The 18,389-nt window shown below is 42.1% G+C and overlaps 1 pseudogene; it reads left to right on the forward strand.

Annotated features, from left to right (window-relative positions):
- The first annotated feature begins 13,086 nt into the window (after positions 1-13,086).
- LOC120543345 lies at positions 13,087-16,344 on the forward strand (annotated as a pseudogene).
- The last annotated feature ends 2,045 nt before the right edge of the window (positions 16,345-18,389 follow it).

Raw genomic sequence — 18,389 nt, forward strand, 5'->3', positions numbered from 1 at the left:
ATAGATAGATAGATAGATAGATAGATAGATAGATAGATAGATAGATAGATAGATAGATAGATAGATAGATAGATAGATAGATAGATAGAAACCATATATATTCGCATATAAATTGGGTCTTGAAACCCGAAAAATCGATCATAAAATCAGGCCCCGACTTATAAGCCTGTTCAAAATCTTCTTGCCTCCTCCAGCCTTACATCAGTTTCTCAGACACATCGAATTTTCTTGCAGAAGTGTAGTTACCAATTTCTTTCGCCACGTCAACAACTTTTAATTTAAAAGCAGGTTCATGTTTTCTTCTGATCGAACACTCCATCATAGATAATGGATGCTCTTACGATAAAGGTGTATGAGGGTGTGAGATACAAAAAACACAAATCAGTGCAAACGTTGCTTCAGAATAGTTTGGGTATTATCGTGTGTTCATGTAGGCATAATACATAGAAAAAAAGGCCATGTGCTCCATAGTTACTCTCTCAGGTAGGCGTCAGCATATCATAATCTCTTGGACCAATCGCATGAGTTTTCTGTATTCGACTTATAAGACTGACATAAAATACCAGAAATTATACGGTAAAATCAAGACCTGACTTATACACGGGAGAAATTAAATGCAAGTATATATGGTAGATAGATAGATAGATAGATAGATAGATAGATAGATAGATAGATAGATAGATAGATACTATATAATAAATTGTTAAAATATAAGTCAAAGCAGTTTATTGCTGTACACTATAGTCTTCTCAATTGCACAAGACTTTAAGTGCTTAAACAGATTTTAGAAATTGAAAACCATTCAATATTTATATAAACAAGTGCACATATCCATTTAGAAGATATTCGTATAAACTGTATATTCAAGAGTAGGAAGGAGATTAGCATGGACTGCCACAGACTTTGCGTCACCAGAGCAGACAGATAAGTGAACTCTGATTACAAAGGATGAGTAATGCCGTAATTTTAGTAAAGCACCTCTTGCTCTAAGCCAATGTGCAAAGGACTTTTTGGGCTCTAATGGGATGCTGTATTGACAGCACTCTCACCCAGGCACTTTCAGTCTGACTTCTTATCTCAGCCTTTCCTCTTGAACTTTCTGTCATTAACAGGCAAAGACACCACCCCAGAAACTTCAAAAGAGCTCAAGGTTAGCATGATGAGTAGATGGCATTAGGGGTTTAAGATTACCAGGATAAGAAGTGACATTTTGTCCTCTAGGTTGCACATACTGTATAGCAGAGTGCCTAAAAGAGAGCATTCAGTGAGCCGGACAAAAGGCTTCTAAAAATCTTTCTGTGCTTGTATTTAAAAAAAAAAAATCCCCAATGTGCCAAACATGAAAGGATTTCTGTTAGCACATGAGGAGTGAAGAATCACTAGCAGAAATTTCTGCTGCTGTGCCCTCTGCACACTGCATTTTTCATCCCGCCTTGCTAGATAACACGCCAGCGTGGCAAATGATGTCTGAGTTAAATAATTACTTGTTAGGAGTATTGCTATCAAAATCAGATTAAATTTTAAGATGAAAGATGAGAATGGAGTTCACATGCAAAGCGCGCACTCCTAAACTTTCAATGCTGCCTTGACAAAGGTGCCTGCCTTCCTTTGAATTCCATCTTTTTAAAGCGCTATAATTGAATTTCTAGAATGATGTGTTGGTTTAAGAGAAAATTACATCGTTTAATAATATGATATATAATGAACAAGCACTAAATAAACAAATGATCAACCAGATAGATAAGTGTAATGAGGAAGTAGACAAATCATGCCTACAAAGGTGCAACCCAGCTCATTACAGAAGCAGCCATATCTCACTAGTCAGTGTGGTACAGTGGTGGGGAATGTCCATGCATAGGTCTTTCATCAAGTACTGTGGTTTTACTCAGGGGCGTCAACAGCATTATAGACCCCCGGGCAAAGCAGTGCACTGGGGCCCCTACCTCCACAACCACCCAGTAATTCACAACATACATAGATTAGCATGGGGCCCCCAGGCAAATGCCCAGTGTGCCCATGCGTTAAGATGGCCCTGGCTTCATTGCCACATTCCACACACATATATCAGGTTAACTGGTTATTCTAATTTGGCAACATTGCTGGATCCTGTGTTGGACTGGTACCACTTTCTGGGTTAGGCTCTGGTCCTCATGCAGCCCCAGAACTGGATCAAATGGGTTTGAAAATGTTGTTCTATTATGTGCTCTGTAGAGACATGTGGTGCAGTGCTTTCAGAAAGTATTCAGACCCTTTCACACTTTTCACATTTTGTTATTTTTGCAGCATTAAAATTCATTTTTTCCCCTCATCGAGCAACACTCAATACCCCAGACTGACAAAGCAAAAACAGGATTTTAGGAATTTTTTAAAATTTATTACAAAGGAAACCCTGAAATGTCACATTGACACAAGTTTTCAAACCCTTTGCTATGACACTCTGGCACCTGTGCATCTCATCCTATTAATCATCACTGAGATGTTTCTACACCTTGTTCTCTGGAATCGCTGTCAAAGGGGCTTCAAATATGTACCAAGTAAAGGGTCTTAATACTTGTGTCAATGTTATATTTTGTTTTTTATTTAAAAAACAATTGCGAATCTTTCTAAAATCTTCATCCTGCTTTGTCATGCTGGGGTATTAAGTGTTCTTTGATGAGGGAAAAATTAAACTGAAACTATTTTAGCACAAGGCTGCAACATAACAAAGGGTGAAAATGGTTTTGGGGCTAGCATGCTTTCTGAAGACCTTGGAAGGGCCGCCAAGGGAGTAAACAGCTAATGGACTTTTTTGATAGTGCTTTATGAAAGGTGTTATACATGCTAAAGACTGATAATGTTATATGAAAGCTCCTACATTATAGCTCTCCTAGGCTAATGTTGTCCCCCAGAGGGTGTCATGGCTCACTGTTGGACATCTACCGTATCTGTCCATCCATTTACTGAATCTGAATCAGGTTTAGACAGGGAGACGTCCACACTCAGTCATACTGGGTCAGTTCAGAGGCATCTGTGGGAACAGTGCAGGATATTCACTAAAATATATCAGAATGATGACTCTCCAAGTCTTGCATGGGTGTCTGAGGATCACCTTCCAGGCTCTGATAAGGTATGCAGTAACCCGCCAGGACAAGAGGGTGCGCCAGTTCTAACTGTATCATCTCTTTTCTCCTCCTTAGCTCCGAGAAGCTGCCCAAGGAGAAAACACCGGTCACACCCCACTCAACTAAGCCACGCCCCTTCTGGTCGGGATAATATAAATCTGAAGGCACCCGGAAGATGTCGTCTCAGTTGGAGGAACTACATCCCACATGAACAAGCTCCCAGACACAGAGTTGAATATTTTGACAAGCCATTGAGTCTTAACAGGCCGTTGTTACATCTCTATTGTGTTTTCCGCATGGCCATTTTTGTTCTATTTTACAGACACTTGAAGTAAACAAGGTGATTTGATTGACACCCTCAACTTTTCTTTGGTCCCCTGCTTCCTTATTTGCCTTTAACAATAGTTACTTGACAGACATACACATAGTTAATGGAGATAAGTCTCCAGAGACAGAGGTAGAACATGCAAACTTCACACAGTTGACCTGGTGGTGGTTTCAGAAAACATGCAAGTAATTAAAACGTGTGCACTAAATTTCAAAGTTTTTTTTGAAAGAAAGATATATGTTATACATTCATTCTGCCACAGTAAAGGACATTTGTAGAAATCACTGAAATCCCTAACCTATCTTAACTTACATCCTCATTATATTAGTGTATGTAAACTTTTCACCACAATGATGGTACTCTGATAGCATTCTTAGCTTGGTTCCTGGATGGGCCCTTATTTTTGTCTTTCCATCTCCTGATCCACTTATTATTACTTTTACATCTTTTTTGGGGTCAATTCACAGTCATGTCTACATTTTAAGACCATGCATTTCTTGCATTGTAATATTTCATTCACTAGGTTTGGCATGGCTTTCACTGGAAACATCAATCCATCTGCCCATCCATTGATTTTCTGAACCTGTTTTTCTGTTAAAGTATCACAAAGTGGCAGCAGCAGGTACAAGAGAGACTTCAATAAAGAACACACATCCAGACCATCTAATAGCAGGCCCATTTTGAACATTAAATATGAGAAAACTTCATGCGAACATACTCAGACTTTTTACAGGCAGTGGCTGAGCCAAAATGTGAACCTTCTCTATAGTTGTGAGCCAGCATGTTAATCAATGTTTCTTCTGGCTTCCCATAGAATATATACACAAGTGTCCAAATATGCAAAAAATAGATCCTGATGCAAGTCAGATGCCCCAGTGGGTGTGAGTCTGCCCTGTAAAAAAACTAGCATCACCTCCAGGGTTAGTTCCTGCCTTGTACTTCACACTGCTGGCGGAGGCTCCGGTCTCCTGAAGTCCTACACTAAAATGAACAGGTCCAGGTTTATAAAATGAATAAATGTCCAAGTGAATGTGATAAAGCGCATCAGGGAATCTGTGGCAGTGCAGGGTTTTTAGTAAAACAGTGAGTCAGCTCCATCTTCGTGAGTGTAGATGTGCCACGCAGAACTTCCATCCATTATCCAACCCGCTATATCCTAACTACAGGGTCACGGGGGTCTGGGCAAGGGCGCAGGGCGCAAGGCAGGAAATAAACCCTGGGCAGGGCGCCAGCCCACCACAGGGCGCACACACTCACACACACCAAGCACATACTAGGGACAATTTAGAATCGCAAATGCACCTAACCTGCATGTCTTTGGACTGTGGGAGGAAACCGGAGTACCCAGAGGAGACCACGCAGACATGGGGAGAACATGCAAACTCCACTTTGCCACCGTGCCGCCCCCCCCATGCAGAACTTGATTAGCTAATTGCACGTAATGTGCTCCAGGGCAGTTGCCATAGCTTTCCTTCTTCAAGGCTCCATGAGTCGCTTAACACACCTGAACTCAGTGGGTTTAATTGAGTCTGAGAGCGAGATCAAGGGAGACCAAAAAAGGAAAGGACAAAAATCAAGAATGATTTGAAGTTTGAATGGGTGCAGGAAAGAAAGCTCAAAGGAGAGAGTATGCGAAGGAATGCCAGGATCAGACTGAGCCAGTGTAGAGGAAAGGAGGCAGGGCAGTCTGGAAGCCCCATGTGCATTGAAGAGAATGGCACTTCTGGAGTTAGGTGATTCCTGCAGAGCATTGTATAGCAGCAGGAGTGGATTGCTCTGGCAGTTGATCCAAAGATGGTGATGGGAGAAGGGAGCAAGGCTCAGTGGTCCTTACGTATGCCGAGGGATGGTTGTTGGAACAAGAGCCAAAGATTGTTGAGCAGGCCAGCATGGTGAACAGAGAGGATGGGTTTGAGAGAGAGATGCCCCATGGCTTGGAGAACAGAAAAAGAAAAAAAAAAGCTGAATCTAACAGGGTTTTTCTTCTTGGGTTTGACCTATTTATTGCCTTTATTTATGGGAGAACATATTTATTGACTGACTGCTGAGGCATTGATTTGTTGGATCTGCACTGCACTTTGCACCAACCTTGTTTGTGTCCTCATTGCGCTAGTCCATTTCTGCACAGGACTATCAATGTCCTGGGACATTGAAAAAAGGCAAAGCGGCGGGCACACAGGGCATCACAGTGAAGTGTTCATGTTCCTTACATATTACTTGTATGTTTTCTCTACACTTACCGGATTCTTCCTTGGAAAGGACAAGTTAATATACTGTAAAATTACTGTCAGATCGAAATGGCTAAATAGAGTATATGTGCGTGAGGGTGCAAGTACCTGTGTACTTTTCGTCATTTTTGATGGCATATCCCTGGCCTTTATCACACATCCCTTTCACCCAGGAAGTGTTCACTAAATTTCTTACCATTATTTCATTTGCTTATAAGAATGAGAGAATACTGTAATTACTCAATGCAAAATACTTCAAGCAGCCTACTATAGTCACTCCGGGAAAATACACGATAAGCACACCTCAGTGATTTATAACTAGCTTCATGCAATGACAAGCTAAAAAAGATAAAAAGTGGTGTTACAGGCTGTCACAGTAGTGGAGAGATAATATGCCACGGCGCATTAATAACTGGTTATCTGATTCCTCATACAGAAACCAGGTGCAATCTGTCGTCATACAGTAGCTGGGAAAGAGGGCGGCTTAGAAATAACGGTATGCGTGCCAAGATTGTGGATGAGCCTCGCCAGCTCCCTGGCTGCTCTCCTTGTTCACTCCCAGTGTTTCCCTTACCTTGAAGGAATCGGACTAGCCCCCAGTCAGAGAAGCACTCCCAATACAGACTGTTGTGACAGAAACTTTCTTGGCTCCTGCTGCGTCTTGCTGTCTTTGACGCCCTGCACATGAGTGTCCTCCCGCCTGAATTCTGCATTTTAATGAATCTGCTCTGAAGAGCAGGTCAGTCACTTATCATGCAGTTGCATGCATCCTCAGTTGGCCCTCGTAAGTGTCACCTAGGGCAATGCCAAAGTATCAACAGGACGCTTAGTCAGAAACATTTCTTACTATGTACAGAGGGTTTTATTGCAATTAATGATGTGTTATTTGAGAATTTATAATTAGAAGGGAGGCAGAGGCAAAACGCATAAGCTGTCCTAATTCAGGGTGTTCATAAAAAATGTAATGATTAACTTCATTAAGGTAGAAATACGTAATAAACGAGAATAGTTGCATCAGATATTTGAAATTTTAAAATGTGTGTTTCACTTTAAAATGTCTAAAGTCTAAATATTCTCGATTATAATAGAAATTTAAAATGTTTCACCATCTGATAGAGGTCAAAAGAGGGCTAGATCCCTAGTAAAGGATTGAAAATTCAAAATAGCAACATATTTATAATCACTAACCTTGAAATGGTCTAAAACAGTTCCCCACATGCTTGTGCTTGACATTTGTCATTTGTAACCTTCTTAGAGGGCTAGGACCACCAGTATTCTTCTTCTTCTTTTTTCAGCTTCCACAGCGGATCATCTTTTTCCATATCTTTCTGTCCTCTGCATCTTGTTCTGTTACCCCCATCACCTGCATGTCCTCTCTCACCACATCCATAAACCTTCTCTTAGGCCTTCCTCTTTTGCACCTACCCATCACCTCCTCATCTCCTCTGTTCCCTTCACCAACATGTCCATTATAATCCACTCCAATCACCACTTTCAGTCCTTTGGGTACACTGTCCATCTGTTCATCCAACTCCCTCCAAAAATCTTCTTTCTAATATATTGCACACCCAACTTGTGGAGCATATGCACTAACAATATTGGTAGGACCACCAGAAAAGAATCAAATATCAAAAATATTATATTTGTGATCAGTAACTTTGAAACTGCATAAAAAACCGAAATTGCATCGATCCCCTGTTTTTTTTGAAAAGTAGTAACTTTGATCTTTCATATCCCATTCTGCAGGTACCCCTTGGGGTCAGTTGATGTGGCATCCACAACTTCTGACTTCTTCCGATTATTTTTCCTGAAGACACTTATTGGTTTGCTCTATATCATAAGGGTGTAATTTCGTGCAAAAAAAATATATGGTCCAGAAAAGGCCTAAAAATGAAAGGTTTTCAGTCTAGAGCAGTGGTGTATTTTTTGGGGGGTCTGATAATCCCGAGATATTCCATGACAAAACCCCCTCTCTTTGATTTTTAATGGCAGTAATACTGCACACAATATTAGAGTCCCAAGTCATGTAAGTCCCAAAAAGTTGTGGAAATGCCCACAAAAGGGGGCTATGCCACCAAACCCTGGCCTGATAAATGGCCAAGCACAGTAACTAAACAAAAGTAGAAAGGTTTTATTTCTACAAAAATGCTCCCTGTGAAGTTCTCAAGGAACACAAAAAGCATAAAGGAGTTTCCTTCATCATATCAGAAAGGCAAACCAATGCAAAGTTCAAAAACACCTGACGTTTTCTTCAAGCGTTTGCCTTTTAGGCAATACCTATTTTGCTCTCTTTTGAATTGTTTAAAATACATCTTTGAAATATTAAAGAACTTTGTAATTCTCCTCAAAGGTCAAGAAAAAATGAGAACGACTAGAAGAATAGACACAGAGAAAAAGTATAAACAAAGCAAGGGTCTGAACAAGGAGAACCAAAACTGTGTTACAAAGGTCAAAAGGGATTGCAGAGATCAAAATCAGTAAGAGAACAACCACAAAAATCACAAAATGCAAATGCAAGGGAGGTTTTGGAATCAAAGAGTCGGATAAGGGAGTGAAATTGGAATGACCTTTTTATCCTAATGAGGAATGACTGATAAGCTCACGACCTCTGCAGCCACATCCCTTATTGGGCAAAAACTGGCAATTAGTGCTGCTGAACAAAAAACAAAATGGCAGCAGAAAATGGAAGAAATGTAAAGTGAACTTCAAAACAAAGTATTATATCAAAATGCAGATAAATATATCAGATCCCTAAGTGTCAGAAATCCTTGTAACAATAAGCAGCTCAATACTAGAGGCAGAAAACAACCTGTCAATAATTTACAAAAAGTCCTAGGATCCTGATATTTATGTTTCGTGTTTTGGGACCTAAGAGGTCACAGTTGGCTTCTCACACTTTTTTAGACATTTTCAGCTTTGTGATATAAGCATTAGCCCATTGTTGTGTACGTGCAGACAGGAAACCTGTCATTTAACTTTGGGGCTTGGTTGCCTGCAGTGTGGCCTATCCAAAGGGTCCAGACCTGTAGAGCGGGCCAGTCTAGGCTTTTGTGTGTGTGTAAGTGTGTCTGTTTGCCTCCTATTGTTGTGCTTTGTGGTGTTAGGAATCTACAGGGCTGAATGTTAATCTATCGCAGTTATGGGGTCCATCAAAATTAACATGGGCAACTTTAGGATGTGGGGGGAAAACCAGAACATATAAAAACTCACAGACATTGAGAGAAAGAGCAAATGATTGCACTTGTGAGGCAGCAGTAATTACAATGTCAGCACACCACCCCAGTACTCATACACAGGGTCCTATAAATATGACTACTGGTTCTTCTAAAACGATGGGCAGTCTGGTAACATTTTATCAGTTTTCTTTTTGGCCATTTTTAGTGTTATTTTATGGAAAAAAAAAACAAACACATTACCTCTAATAAACAAAAAAAAAAATATTTTATGTGTTCTTTGTTGGAAGTACAGCAAAGCATGCACTTTATTTTTGGAATATTTTTAATCATTATTGATCTGCCTGATTGCTAACCAAAGCTTTGGATTGGTCTAAATGTCCTTCTGTAAGAGAACTCAGTTTTAATGACCTGTGCAGACCATGAGCACTCCATAGTGTGTCTACTAGAAGTATACCAGTTGGCTGTTATAAGGGTGAAATAAGACAAAGTAATTAAAATGGCGGGTGAGTTGATTCTTACAGTATTTTGTAGGCCACTTGCACTTGTTTGATGTAAGAGCTGTGTGGAACTGGACCCGGACACAGACAGACGGACAACAGTTTAGCACCCATCACACTCATTTAATATATACAATATTTACAGTATTGTCGTGCTCAACCCAGTGCCTCCAACACCGATCCCCCAAAATCCAGGCCTCACAGTCCTTCGTGCCTTCCTTCTGGCTGCCTCCACTACTCTCCTGTCCTTGTGCTCCGTCCTCTTCCACCCGAGTCTTGCTGATGACGGAAGGGAGACGGCCCCTCAAATAGCAACCCGGATGGGCTCCAGCTGCTTTCCCGACAATCCCCCGCGGACACACCCCCGTGTGGCGGAAGTGCCAGCTGTGCACCCGGAAGCCCTCTGGGTGTCCCCAGTCTTCTTCCCCCCAGCACTTCCTGGTGTGGCGGAAGTGCTGAGGTCCAGGGTTCTTCAGGCACCGGTGCGCCGTCTGGCAGTGGCCATGGGCCCCTACAGGGTTGGGCTTCCAAGCCCTCTACCCATGGCCCCCAACACAACCAGGGCGGTCACCCCCTCCTGATCTGGAGGAGGCACAAGCCCTCCTCCGGTCCTCCTGGGCATCCCGGCTCAGCTCCACCCCCCGCCGCATGCGACAGTTGTTAGTGTTTCGGATTAACTCCATCTATGACACTTTGAGCTTCTAAAGTTGAACTTTTTAAGGCCAATAGCAACAGCAGCCAAACCACTGCTCAGACGTTCATCAAATTTGCATTTAGGACTTTGAAAGAAAGGCCTTTGTGAATTTTGAGCTCAATCCAAAGCTTTGAGCTTTTGAAGCTCAACATTTTCATTTCACTCATTCATTTCATTTTAGGCCTTTATTAAATTGCCAGGATGTCTGTTTGGTTGTGGCTGATCCTTCAAAAGGTGTCCTGCTTTGAGATCTGCCCTTCAGTTTAGAAGTTTGGGGTGCTTGTCCTGCGGATCTTCACATTTGCATAACAAAAGGTGCGGATTTCTATTCAGTCAACATAGGTAAAAGAATTGATATACCATTCGTATAGCTATAGGGGAACTTATTCATTAATTAATTGTTCAAATTTAGGAGCAAAAATATATGTTTAAATATTTCATATTAAAAAAAATTAATTCAATTTTGTAAAATAGATTTGACTTTAAAGTGAACAAAAATGTCAAAAATTAACTTCATAGGTATTGTATTCAACATATATTTTAGTAAATTTACATTGTATGCAGTAAGAGAACAGAGATGGCAATGATATAGTGTTGGGGTACCAGCCTGGTAACCGCCTGTAATTAAATTGCAAAGCAAAAGAAAAAAACACACAATAAATGTGGAGACGTCTTTTCAGACGCGAGTTCAGGATAAAACTGATGAAAATGGTGGAGCTTCCTGTTTTAAACACTTCAGCTGTGTTTTCTCTTATTCTCCATTTGCTTAAACTAAAAAGGTTCAGATCCCTCAATCTCTCCTCATAGCTCATACCCCTTAGTCCCAAAATCAGCCTAGTTGCTCTTCACTTGACTTTCTGTCTCTTTTGCAACATGGAGACCAAAACCAAACACAGTTCTCCAGATGAGGCCTCACTATTGTGCTATATAATTTAACCTCCATTGGCTTGCATGGCCCACATTGCGATATATAATCTAACACAGGGGTTGCCAATTCTGGTCCTGGAGGAATACCGTGGCTTCAGGTTTTCATTCTAACCCTTTTCTTAATTAGTAACCTGTTTTTGATGCTAATCAACTTGTTTTGAATTCATTTTAATTGACTAGTTCTTGAAGACTCAGACCCATTCATTCTTAATTTTTCATTAATTGGCAGCCAAACAATAACAAGATATAAAATGAGCCAAAACAGCTGGTGTCCATCATACAATATCTGAAAATAAAGAAAGATGAAGGTCTGAGGAATGTTGATCTGCTCAGGTCCACAAAACATTTTAACAGCGCTCTTAGAAAGAGCAAATCAACAATTTCGGAAATGCCTGTTATTGCACCACGAGAGCAGCAACAAGCCATTAAAGAATTAAAGAATGGGTTTTTGAGTTTGATGCCCTGACTTAGTTGGTCTTCTGTTGGCTAACTCACTTCACATTTCATTTCTGTTTGGGTGCCATTTAAAGAAAGAAATGAAGCAATTTAGAGGAACAGTGAAGAACTTCAGGGGAACAAATCTTAAAAAAGCAATTCAATTAAAATGAATTCACAAGAAGTTAATTAGCAGCACAAACATGGCACTCGTTTACTTGGCAACCCCTGATCTAACGTCCTATTAGTTAGTATGTAGATAGTGATGAGTCTACTATGTCTCTGAGGTCCTCATAAGGTGGCCCAGAACAGATAACTAAGTGCTATCTTCAATATACCTTCAACAGTTCTGAATCGAGTTGTTTCCAGCATGTTATGAAGCCAGCGAGGATGGACACCACTGAGAACTATTAGAAGGTGGTTAGGACAGATGGAAACATCTGGGCTTTCTCAGAAAACTCAATTGATGGGCCTTGAGGACAATAGCTGAAATGTGTTTTGCCCACTTAACAAATAGTAAACAACTAGAACCACCACCAGTATCTTTTTGGTATTTTTAGTATAATCCCCCAGGGGAAATTGCCTTTTCACGTAACCTTTAGCGGTCGGAGCGCAGGATCAGCCATTGTGCCGCGTGCTTCTTCATTTAGCAGCTGTGAGCCATAGCAGGAGGATCCAATGAAGCCATTGAAGTATTACTTAATAGTGCATTTCTTGATACTTTTTATGTGTCACAACACAGTGGAAATATATTTCATCACTAAAAGCAACAAGGAAAATAAAATACCAAGAATTTGAGGTTTTTTTTTTTTTTTTTCCTGGTCATCGTTTCTCTGTGATTGCATGGCAGTTGCCTGCATTAGTGTGATGCATGAGACAGTTGCGTAATAAATGAATGGGCCACCTACATTTCTGCTGGATTGCGGACAGTTCCCTATACACATAATTGCTTTAGGACTATGGAAACTGGGAGAGAGTGACTGAGAGCTAAAAATCTATATTCTGCTCAATGATTAATCACTCGTGCCTTCTGTACAGCAACACTGTCACTCTGGAAGTAACCTAATGACAAATAGTGAGCTCATAAATGGGATCCATCCAAATATACAGTTATCTCATATTTGCCTCAGACCAAAGAGATAAAACTGGGCAAGAAAACTGAATAAGGACACCGAGGAAGGGTCAAAGGAGATGAGTGCCAATACAAATATGTTCGATGTGTGCCATTTCTAGGACTCACAAGTGGAATGTGGGTTGGGGATCTTAACTCGTAAAATGTTCAGTCTGCCTCTCAAGCTTTTTATCATTTCATGACTCAGTTATTTTAAATAAATGAAGTGCATACTATTATGTATCTCTTATTTCCAAATAATTGTCAGGCAGTTTATTCATGTCCCAACGCATCCAAAGATGTATCTAAGTACTGTTTAACTGGCTTGTCCAGTGACTCCCAGGAATAGGCTGGGTGACAACCGAGTATAGTTTGGTGACGATTGGAGAGTCGGTGACAGCACGGAAAGATGGCACCCGGGGCAGGAAGGGGTAGCAGCCCAACCTGCAACTTCCGCAAGGAAGTACCCAAATAAGCTACAGAGCAACCCACGGAGAAATACCCCCAGGGGTGCCCGAGAGGGGGGGAGGATGAGCACCCCAATAGGATGGACCTTTTGGTAATGACCTCAGGAAATGGACTATCGACCATGATAAGTAGATGCATCTGCGGAAAGGTCTGCAAGAATGATAGGGGCCTAAAAATTCATCAAGCTCGGATGAAATGCCTGACACAGGAGATTACAGCACAGCGCACAGAATCGTCGCTTGGTGAGACGCAGGAAGAGCCCGGTCCGGAGAAACACCACAAAGCCCAGAACCTCCAAGTGCCAAACACTCCAGGTCCAGGCAGAGTAGTCCTACATATCAAGTGGCCTCCAGCAAAGCAGCACAAGCTGTGGCACCAGTTTGATGAGGATACATCTAGAATCATCAATGTAACAGCAAAGGGTGATGTGGAATGATGACTTCTTAATCTGACCACAATCATCATAAGTTTCGCGACTGAGAGTTTCGGCGTAGAGGAGCCTAAGTTGAGTAAACGCACCTATACCAGGAACCGCAGGTCAGATAAGATCCATCAACTCCGGAAAGAGCTGCGGATTCTGACAAAGTAGTTCAGATAAGCAACTGAGGAGGAGAAACCATCTCTCAGCGAGCTTCGGCAGATTATTAGGAAGAAGCTCATGACGATGCGTAGAGCAGAATGGCATAGGAGGCGGAGAGTTGAAAGAGCCAGGAAGCGAACCTCACTTGTAGCTGACCCCTTTGGCTTTACAAGAAGACTGCTTGGAGAGAAGCGTAATGGACGTTTGGATTGCCCTAAGGAAGAGGTAGATCACTTCCTGTATAACACCTTGAGTGATCCAGACAGAGAGCAAGAGTTAGGGCCACAGACAGCCCTCTTGAAGGTACCAGCACCAATAGTTGAGTTCAATACTTCAGAACCCACCTGGCAAGAAGTTCAAGAGGTGGTAACAGCAGCCAGAGCGAGTTCTGCTCCAGGTCCCAGTCAAGTACCATATAAGGTGTACCGGCGCTGCCCAGGACTCCTTCGAATCCTCTGGAAGATTCTCAGAGTGATTTGGCAAAGAGGGATCATCGCAGAATAGTGGAGAGAGGCTGAGGGTGTCTGGATCCCTAAGGAGGAGAATTCAACAACACTGGAGCACTTCCGATCCATCTTACTCCTCAGTGTGGAGGGCAAAATCTTCTTTAGCATTTTAGCTAGAAGGATGACAGACTTCCTACTGAAGAATGGTTATATTAACACATCGGTACAAAAGGGCGGCATTCCTGGAGTGGAAGGGTGCCTGGAAGATACTGGAGTCGTCACACAATTGATAAGGGAAGCACGTGAGGGAAATGGAGATTTAGCTGTGCTTTGGCTGGACCTTGCCAATGCATATGGGTCAATCCCTCACAAGCTGGTTGAGACGACTCTAGATCGGCACCATGTACCCTGTAAGATCAAGGATCTCATTCTGGATTATTACTGTAACTTCAGGCTGAGAGTTACTTCAGGGAGCATTACATCAAACTGGCATCGGCTTGAGAAAGGGATAATTACTGGCTGTACAATTTCTGTGATCCTTTCTTGCTCTTGCGATGAATATGTTGGTCAAGGCTGGTGAAACGGAGTGCAGAGGCCCCCTGTCCAAGTCTGGGTTCCGGCAGCCCTCGACCAGAGCCTTTATGGATGACTTGACAGTCAAAACTACCTCAGTGTCTGGATGCAGGTGGATTCTTCAGGGCCTGGTTAAGCTCATTTCTTGGGCTAGGATGAGCTTCAAGCCAACAAAATCCAGGTCTATGGTACTGAAGAGAGGGAAAGTGGTGGACAAGTTTCGCTTCTCAGTGGATGGCTTAACAATACCATCAATTAATGAGAAACCAGTCACTAGCCTAGGTAAGGTTTTTGACTGTAGCCTCAGAGATACTGTGTCAGTCCAGACAACGATCAAGAAGCTGGAAGCTTGGTTGTCAGCAGTAGATAAGTCTGGTTTACCTGGCAGATTTAAGGCATGGATATACCAGCATGGCATCTTGCCACGGATTCTTTGGCCGCTGTTGGTGAACGAAGTGTCGATGTCTACAGTAGAGGCCCTGGAGAGGAAGATCAGCTGTCATCTTCGAAGATGGCTTGGCCTGCCTCGCAGTCTAACGAGTGTAGCACTATATGGCAGGAGTAATAAGCTTCAGCTTACTATCAGCAGCCTGGAGGAGGAGTTCAGGGTTTCTCATATTAGAGAGGCCCTAGTCTACCAAGGCTCTGGAGATTCTAGAGTGACAGCAGCAGGTATTGAAGTGCGAACAGGAAGGAAGTGGAGAGCACAAGAGGGACTGGAGTTGGCAGAGTCTCGGCTGAGACACAAGGCACTTGTGGGCACAGTGGCAACGGGGCGAGCAGGACTGGGAGCAATCCCAAAGCCACAGTGCAACAAGGCTCAGGGCAAGGCGAGACAAGGATTGGTCCTAGAGGAAGTCCTAGAGGAAGCAGGTGTTGAGGAGGTGAGGACCAGCAGGGCGGTGAGCATGCGGCAGCAAGGGGCATGGACAAGGTGGGAAGGAGCGCTGGAGAGGAAGATCACCTGGAAGTACATCTGGAAGGCAGAGCCACAGCGTATTAAGTTCCTGGTCCAAGCTGTGTACGACGTGCTCCCCAGCCCAACGAACCTGCATGTTTGGGGCAAGAGTGAAGTTCCAACGTGTCCACTCTGTCCTGGACGAGGATCCCTGGAGCATATTCTGAGTAGCTGCCCATCTGCCCTTGGAGAGGGCCGATACCGTTGGCGGCACGATCAGGTCCTAAAGTGTGACCATTTCACATGCAGTGGCCAACAACAAATATGTTGGCAGCCAGAGAAGTATTGCCTTCATAAGGGCTGGTGAGCAGGCGCAAGCAAAGCAAAAATCAATCAGCCTCCTTTCATCTTCAGCAGACTGGGAGCTGCAGGTTGACCTGGGCAGGCAGTTCAAGTTCCTGGAATTTGTAACATCAACCTCATTGAGACCCGATATAGTTTTAACATCTGCATCGTCCAAGCAAGTCCTTTTGTTGGAAATTACAGTCCCATGGGAGGACCGCATGGAAGAGGCAAATGAGCGTAAGCGGCTCAAGTACCAGGAGCTCATTGAGGACTGCCGAAGGAAGGGCTGGAAGGCTTGCTGTGAGCCCATAGAAGTAGGGTGCAGAGGCTTTGCCGCTCGATCCCTGTGTAAGATCTTTGCCAGGCTTGGAATCACAGGAGCTGCAAAGAGGAGAGCCATTAAGTCCATCACAGAAGCCGCAGAAAGAGCCTCGAGGTGGATTTAGATCAAGAGGTCTGCAAAGTGGGCCAGTGCTGCTGGGACACAAGTTAGGGCGTGATCAACCCCGGCTGGGTCACCTGAGAGAGGGTGTCTGATGTTGTGAGACCCGAAACACCCGATGATCTCAGGAAACATCACTGATGATGTGTCCTAACGCATCCAAAGATGTATCTAAGTACTATTCATTTTAATTTGGCATTTATATTAATTTGTGCATGGACCCCAGAGGAACTCAAGTTAACTATCTTTGTAACACAATAGAGTTAATGTTCTTTCATATATCAGACCCTCACAGTTTCTAATAGCTTTAGTGTATTATCAATATAATAATATACTGTACATCTCTTAGCCTGAGTTAGTGGAGCATGAGACAGCATGCATAAACAGTAAATGACACCAGTTATGGCAATACTATTGGTATTGTTAAGCATTATCAATCTGCACTTTATTTTTAATCTACAGAAAATTTAAGAACTTTATTACCGAGTCTATTAGCTTAGTGTTAAAATGTGGGGATGGCAATATTGAAAAGTCTAAGGGTGCCACCAAGTTTATGTTATCCATAGAACCACATCAAAGTTGTTGTTTTAGGGCAGTCTTCGGCTTTAACCAATCAGCACAGTGACTCCTCCAACAATGAAACACAAAAAAAGGGGAGCAATCTTAAAATAAAAGAAGAAAACAAAAACAAAAAAGGGCCCTCTTACAAGTCTGCATTTACTGGAAAAGTCACAACCCAGGAGGACAGACCCAAACTCAAAGGGCAGGCTTCTGGCCTACATAGGCCCAGAAATTGGGCTTACTTCCTAGTATTCAAAAAATGTCACTTAAAGAAGGAACAGGAAAAAAAAATCCTTGACTCAAAGGACAGGCAAACAGTTTCTTTATATTTAAAGAATTATTTATTTTAAAGATTTAAAAAAAGAGAGAGAATAAAAAAGGAAGATAAGAAAGAAGAGAAAAAGGGAGTTTTTTTTTTTTTTTTTAAATTGAAGAAACCTAAAGCAAATAAATCCCAACACAGAACCATATAGACAATCCCTTGAAAAGAGACAAGGGTCAAAGACAGTAAATCCAAAAATCAAAAAAAGAAGAAAGAACACAAACATCAATTGAAATTGAAACTCCATGCTGAAGCTCCAGTGTGTTAAGTAGCTGAGTCATAAATATGGCAAAAGGATGGTGAGAAACCCACAGAACAGGCCAGAGCCTTTTCTTTCTAGAATGGGAGTATGTCAAAGAGCACGAATGACCACTCGCCATATTATTCATAAAGTGATGCTATGCCTTGCAAAATACTTTTGAGTAATGCCATAGATCTTCACACATTTTGGGATCTTTTATGACTTGGGTCTACAGTATATGGGGGTGACTCAGTGAATCAGTTGGACATGTGTTTAAGCCACATATGCTTGACATGTTCCATCATCTTTGAACAGCACTTTAACTGATCACACGTGTCCCTCAGCCTTCCTGTGCCTTTTACAGCCTGAAGCCTCACGCTGCAGATGTGTAGGACTCTGAAACAGTGAATAAAACCTTTCAAAATCTGTCTGAGATAAAAGCCCCCTCGTACAAATCCATTCCTGTTACTAAAAAATAAAAATCAAACACTCAGAATGCTGCAGTATGTAAAATGGGCATAGGGCATATGGCGCAAACTCCCGGGAGATTCAGCACATGCCGAAATGTGTCATTACACCACACTTTCAGTAATTACAATCCATGTCATGGACTGGGTATTAAAATGATCCATTAAAAAATACAGAACATGAAAATGAGGAGACAAAATCTGGGTTGCAAAGAATAATTTACAACATCTATTCATTTGTGCTTCTAGTTTCCATAATTTATGGGGGTGTAAGGGGGGGTGGGACAGCCACCGGAGAAGACCACCACTTGGAAATTCAGACTAACATCTGAGCTCTGGAAATTGCAGCACATTCTTCATCCTTTAAGAACATAAGTACGTGAGATGGCTTTATAAAATTTAATGCAGTTTTGCATTAACTGAACACATATTTAAATTACGTTTTATAGCGTCTTTGATTGTAAACAGCAGTGCATATTAAAATATCAAGGCTCATCTTGTTTATTTTATATCAAGTCCCATTTTTCATTTTTTTTCCAGCAGATAAAC

The sequence above is a fragment of the Polypterus senegalus genome, chromosome 13 (assembly GCF_016835505.1).
Source record: "Polypterus senegalus isolate Bchr_013 chromosome 13, ASM1683550v1, whole genome shotgun sequence".
In the NCBI taxonomy this organism is placed as follows: Eukaryota; Metazoa; Chordata; class Cladistia; order Polypteriformes; family Polypteridae; genus Polypterus; species Polypterus senegalus.